We start from the raw sequence: 6,758 nt of genomic DNA, 5'->3' as shown, positions 1-6,758 counted from the left end.
ACTGTTAGCCGAGATTAGCATAAAGACTGTAACCAGGGGGAACAGTTAACCTAGCTTAGCATGAAGACTGTAAACAGGGAACTGTTAGCATAGGATTGCACGAAGACTGTAAATAGAGGGAACTGTTAGCCTAGCTTAGCATGAAGACTATAAACAAGGGGAACTGTTAGCATAGCTTAACATAACAACTATAAAAGGAGGAACTGTTAGCCTAGCTTAGCATGAAAACTGTGAACAGGGGGAACTGTCAGCATAGCTTAGCATAAAGACTGTAAACAGGGGATCTGTTGGCCTAGCTTAGCTCCAAGATTGTAAATAGGTGGAACTGTTATTGTAGCTTAGCATGAAGACTGTAAGTGGAGGTACTGTGAACATAGCTTAGCATGAAGACTGTAAATAGGGGGAATTGTTAGCTGAGCTTAGCATAAAGACTATAAACAATGGGAACTGTTAGCATAGCTTAGCATAACGATTGTAAGTGGGGGAACTGTTAGCCCAGCTTAGCATGAAAACTGTAAATAGGGGGAATTGTTAGCATAGCTTAGGATAAAGACTGTAAACAGGGGAACTGCTAACCTAGCACCAAGATTGTAAATAGCGATTGTATATAGCAGGACCTGGATAGCATAGCTTAGCATGTAAATAGGAGGAACTGTTAGCATAGCTTAGCACAAAGACTGTAAACAGGGGGAACTGTTAGCATAGGATAGCATGAAGACTGTAAATAGGTGAAACTGTTAGCATAGCTTAGTATGAAGACTGTAAACGGGGAACTTTTAGCCTAGCTTAGCATGAAGACTGTCAATAGGGGGAACTGTTAGCAAAACTCAGCAAAAAGACTGGAAATGGGGGAACTATTAGCATAGCCTAGCACGAAGACTGTACACAGGGGACTGTAAACTGTTTTTCTATTCATGTATCTTTGGTCCTTGACAACATAGATATGAAGAGTAGATAGGCCACGCCCCTCTGAGCGGCGTGCCTACAGAGACACTAAGCTAGTGGGGGCAAAGTTTCAGTGTTGGGCATTGGTGTGTACGGCATGAAAATTAAAACAAGAAGAATGCCGGCTCATTGTGCGGCATACAGTTGCACACTACATCGGACAATCAAGACAAGAAAACTTGGAATAACTTTCCACTGATAAGAATAGTTTTTGGCTCTTTTTTCATTATTAAATCTTGTTGAGAGTCTATGAGAGCTAACTAGTTAGCTGCTAGCAAAACACTAGCATGAGCTAACAGCTGGACAACCAAATACCAGACGATTAATAGTAGCTGTGATAGATGGCTAGATGGATAGATGGAATCTTTATTAATCCCACAGCGGGGAAATTTACATTGTACAGCAGCAATATAACACTTATTTACAGCAAGATTTTTATGTAATTGCACAGCATCAGTATCTACATTTCCTATTGCACAGTTTGTAAATGGGTGAACAGAAACTACTGGGAGCTTGATTGTAAAGTGTGACTGCAGCAGGAAGGAAGGAGCTGCAGTATCTCTCCTTTAGACACCGAGGGTGAAGCAGTCTGTCACTGAAGGAGCTGCCCACTGATCTTACTGTTTCCTGCAGGGGTGGGGAGGCGTCCTCCATGATAGACAACAGCTTTGTCATCATCCTCCTGTCTCCCACCACCTCCACAGGATCAAGGGTTCAGCCCAGGACAGAACTGGCTTTCTTTACCAGTTTGTTTAGTCTCCCCCTGTCTGCAGCCGTGATGCTGCTGCTCCAGCAGACCACTCCATACATGATGGCTGATGCCACCACAGAGTCATAAAAGGTCTTCAGAAGTGCTCCCTGCACCCCGAAGGACCTCAGTTTTCTGAGCAGGTGGAGTCTGCTCTGACCTTTCTTGTAAAGTGCGCTGGTGTTAGTAGTCCAGTCCAGGTTCTTGTTCAGTGAACACCCAGGTACCTGTAGGAGTCCACAATCTCAATGTCCATTCCCTGGATGTTCACTGGTGTAGGAGAAGCGTGTCTGTTCCTGCTCAAGTCCACCACCAGTTCCTTGGTTTTCACCGCATTGATCTGAAGGCTGTTCAGCAGGAACCAGTCCACAAAGTCCCGGTTAAGTTCTCTGTACTCCTCCTCATCTCCGTCCGTGATGAGGCCGACGATGGCAGAGTCGTCAGAGAACTTCTGAAGATGGCAGTTTGTGGTGTGATGGGAGAAGTCTGCAGTGTAGAGGATGAAAAGAAAGGGGGCAAGGACAGTCCCCTGTGGGACCCCTGTACTGCAGACCACAGTGTCAGACACACAGTCCTCTGCCCTCACAAACTGTGGCCGGTTGGTGAGGTAATCCAGCAGCATTGTGAGGTGAGAGTCCACTCCTGTCTGCTCCAGCTTGTCCCCCAGAAGCGTAGGCTTGATGGTGTTAAAGGCATTGGAGAAATCATAAAACATGATTCTCAGAGTGCTCTTCATCTTCTCCAGTTGAGAGAGACATCTGTGCAGGAGGTAGATCACTGCATCATCAACCCCGATGCCGGGCTGGTAGGCAAACTGCAGCGGGTCCAATAATGAGCTCACCAGGGGTCGCAGATGACAAAGGACCAACCTCTCCAGGGTCTTCATCAGGTGGGATGTTAGTGCCACTGGCCTGAAGTGGTTGAGGTCCTTGGGGTGCGATATCTTCGGCACCGGTACCCCACAGGATGTCTTCCACAGCTGTGGTACTCTCCCCAGCTTCAGGCTCAGGTTGAAAATATGTTCCACAATCCTGCTCAGCTGATCTGCGCAGGACTTGAGGAGCCTGGAGCTGATGCCATCCGGACCCGTAGCCTTCCTGATCTTCAGTCTGCTCAGTTCTCTCTTGATCTGGGATGTTGATAGGGACAAGCTGGGGCAGGGGGGCCGTGTGCTGGTTGTGAGTGTGGGCCCTGTGGAGGAGGGGAGGTGTGATGGTAGGAGAACTGTGGAGCTGTAGGGAGGGGGAATACAGCGGGGGTGGAACAGTCAGCAGGGGGTGGTACAGTCAGCAGGGGGTGCAGACAGATGCAGAGGTGCCTGCTGCAGGGTGGACTGGTCCGGGGGAGGGGTGGCTGACTGTTCAAACCTGTTAAAGAAGGTGTTCAGATCATTCACCCACTCCTGCTCCCGTCTCAGTTCTGTCTTGGGATCCTTGTGGCCAGAGATGGTTTTCAGGCCCCTCCAGACCTCGCTGACATTGTTCTGCAGCAGCTGGTCCTCCATCCTCTTCCTGTAGCTGCATTTCCCCTCTCTGATCTTTCTCCTAAGTTCTCTCTGTGCAGATCTCATCTCCTCCTTGTCTTCTGACCTAAAAGTCCTCCGTTTGTACTTTAGGAGAGCCTTTATATCAGGAGTAATCCAGGGTTTGCTGTTGGCGAAACAGCGTACAGTCCTGGTGGGCACAGTGTAATCCACACAGAAGTTCATGTAGTCTGTGATGCAGTGAGTGAGGTTGTCGATGTCCTCCCCATGATCTTCACAGAACACTTCCCACATAGTCGTGTCAAAACAGTCCCTGAGAGCCTCCTCAGCTTCCTCAGACCATCTCTTGACCATGCGGGTGACAGCTGGCTGTCTGTGTATCAGAGGTTTGTACAGGAAGGAGGTGAACCAGGTTATGGTCAGATTTACCAAGTGGTGGAAGAGGAGATGATGTGTATGCCTCTTTGGTGTTGGCATAAAAAAGGTCCAGTATTTTATTGTCTCTGGTGTGGCAGGTGATATATTGTGTGAAGATGGGTAGTGTGGACGACAGAGAGGCATGGTTAAAGTCCCCAGTAATAAGGAAGAAGGCCTGTGGGTGCTGTGTCTGCAGTTTGCTTGTTACTGAGTGAAGGACGTCACAAGCATTGGGGCGGCAAGGCTCAGTGGGTAGAGTGGCCGTCTTGCAACCGGAGGGTTGCGGTTCGATCCCCGGCCCGTTGTGCTCATGTCGAGGTGTCCCAGAGCAAGACACCTAACCTCTAATTGCTCCTGGTGGGTCGTGGTTAGCGCCTTGCATGGCAGCTTCCACCATCAGTGTGTGAATGGGTGAATGTGACGTATCATGTAAAGCGCTTTGGATAAAAGTGCTACATAAATACAACCATTTACCATTTTACAAGCAGAATTAGTGTTAGCAGAGGGAGGAACGTACGCAGCTATCGCAAAAACATGCGAGAATTCCCTCGGCAGGTAGTATGGTCTCATGCTAACAGCTAACAGTTCAATGTCCTTGCTGCAAAGTTTTTCCTTGATAGTGATGTGTCCAGAGTTACACCATCTATCACTGACAAACACATACACATAATACTAAAAGTACAAGCAGTATGTAACACTCTTTTAAAGAGGAGTGTCAATTTAAAGCTTACCTTTACCAAAGTTGAATGGTTGGGAATGATTGGGCCAGATGGTTCGGCTACTCATAGGAGGAGTGAGATGAATGAGACTCAGACAAAGGCTGAAAGTAATACAAATGCCGGCTTGTATTTTTTTTAGAAAAAATAATATAGAAAATAAAATGAATGAATCTCTGGAAAAAATAAAAGTATTTTGTTCTGGTACCACAGTTTCTCAGTAACAACCGTTGTTTCCACAATCACAGTGTCACATCCAATCTTACCTGGGTGCACCCTTCTAATCACATATTCCAAGTCACAGTTCAGAGTAATTCACAGTTTCAACAGCAAAATCAAACAGAAATTGTGTGAACCACAATAAACCAGTGTCCTACAACAAAAAAAACTAATTTGAAGGAATGGATCCTACAATTCCACTTCAAGTCCACTTCCTGCATGTGAAGTTATATCAAGTCCGTCAGAGTTCAGGTAAGTATACGTCCAAAGGTTCCAAGGGAGTGTGTGTGTGTTTGGGAAAGGGGCAGCAAGTGTGAAATGGTGTGGATAGGTTTTGTTTTTTGTTGCAGCTGGCCTACCACACTGCACCGCGCAGGGATGAATCAAGCAGTTCTTCCAGGGGTTTGGCTCGCCATCAATAACCGGTCCTCTGTACAAAAACCTGGCCTGCCGACAACAGTGTAATAAAACACTATAAGTCTAACATTAGCATATTTCACAATCTACATGTGAACATACCGATTCTAACATTAATCATGTTTACAATTCAAATTACAACAGTGAAAAACGCCATATGTGCATTGTTATCTAATGCATCTTTTTCACTCATCATGAATCTTTACATAAAAATCACATTCACACGTCGTAACAGCAAGATAAAATATTACTCCAATAAACACAATGTAACTAACTTTGAGATCGCTTAATGAACATTTTCTTAAGATGAAAACGTAACCAGCACATACTGAATCTAACTGTGCAAATGGAAACTGATTTTCTCACCGATCTCACAAGGGCAAAGCTGGAGCATGTAATGGCGCCGCTTCAAAGCCTCGACCGTCTACAACCACAAGTACAAAATGGACCAAAACTAATTAATTCTTGAGCTACGAACATTGTCTGAGGCATATAAATGCATAAAATTATATTTAACATCAACAATTTACTTCCAACTTTTCAATCTGTGCTGATTTTGTACCTGTTTCTGTAATTGTCCGTCACCGTTTTGCTAGCGTGTGTACCGCTCGAGCCGCAGGCAGAAAGAGACCTTCACTACCGGAGACGGACGGAGTAGGCGGGACAATGCGCCGTTTCGCAGCAGCTGATTGGACAAGGTGGCTGGGACAATGCGCCATTTTGGAGCAGCTCATTAGTTAAGAGCAATCTGTCACTCATCCCAGAGGAGTTAACCCTTTAATCGCCAATAGTACTATTTATTTATTTTATAGCAAAGTATAACAGCTAAAATGAATTACCTTATGTTTGTGGGCTTCAGATCACACTCATTATAGCCATAATTGAATATGGGCTACAAGTAGTAGTAGTATAAGTAGCTGTTAGAGTCGTAGACGTAGTATCAGCATGTGTACTAGTAGTACAAGTTGTAGTAGCAGTGACAGTATCAGCAGCAGTAGTTGCTGTATTACCACTAGTAGTAGCATTACTATTGATACCACCAATACTACCAATAGTAGTTATAAAGCCTAACTCATATATATCCAGATTAGCATCTATGTTCTTCCTCCAAACCCATTTTATGATTGGGATTTCAGGCAATTCTTTAGGACTGCTCTCACATAATTGAAATGTTACCAAACAATGTTATACTGATCAAATTAAATAACTTTGGTCTCCAGTGTATTGGTTAATTCAGTTCTCTGTACTTAATTTATTAGCATGATTTCTTTATAAATATGTTGTTGTGTACAGACTTATTTACCTCTCTGTCTACTTTTTCTTTACTCCATGTTTGCTGGAACTATATAACAGCCCAGAGAGAGATAAATAATAATAATTAATAATTCTGTTTATTGTAAATGTAAATAAACCATCCTATTCTAGTCTAGTTCCTTGTTACTGTATATGTATATCACAGCCTAGAGATATATATATATATTTATACTCACACGCAAAAGAAACGCAAGTTTCTTTTACCCGATGAAAAATTAAATTTGGTTTCCCAAAACAAAAATGCATTTGGTACTTTGTGGTGCATGGTGTGTTCTTAACATTTTCTGTTGCGTTTTGTAAGGTTGGTGTGAAAACCGAAAACGAATCATCGCAATACACCAATGCATTGATGATGTGGACATGATTCACACTTTGCACGTGCAATTGAATATGCACGATTTATCGACACCTTCAGTGGGTATAAATGTCATTCAAGATCATAGACATTTCACTTGCTGTTTAACTATGCCACGCTTAAACCAAACTGAGAGGAACCAAG

At 44.1% G+C, this 6,758-nt stretch overlaps 1 long non-coding RNA gene across 1 annotated transcript; it reads right to left on the bottom strand.

Annotated features, from left to right (window-relative positions):
* Positions 1 to 4,414: 4,414 nt before the first annotated feature.
* Positions 4,415 to 6,367, bottom strand: LOC127537507 (uncharacterized). The gene is made up of 3 exons (XR_007947204.1): positions 5,508 to 6,367; positions 5,312 to 5,369; positions 4,415 to 4,975 (listed from the first exon to the last, which is right to left on the bottom strand). It is a non-coding gene; the product is annotated as an uncharacterized LOC127537507 (long non-coding RNA).
* Between the last annotated feature and the right edge of the window lie 391 nt (positions 6,368 to 6,758).

This window comes from Acanthochromis polyacanthus, chromosome 15, assembly GCF_021347895.1.
Source record: "Acanthochromis polyacanthus isolate Apoly-LR-REF ecotype Palm Island chromosome 15, KAUST_Apoly_ChrSc, whole genome shotgun sequence".
Classification (NCBI taxonomy): Eukaryota; Metazoa; Chordata; class Actinopteri; family Pomacentridae; genus Acanthochromis; species Acanthochromis polyacanthus.
The sequence above is the reverse complement of the archived record's forward strand: the minus strand, read 5'-3'. Positions and strand labels throughout refer to the sequence as shown.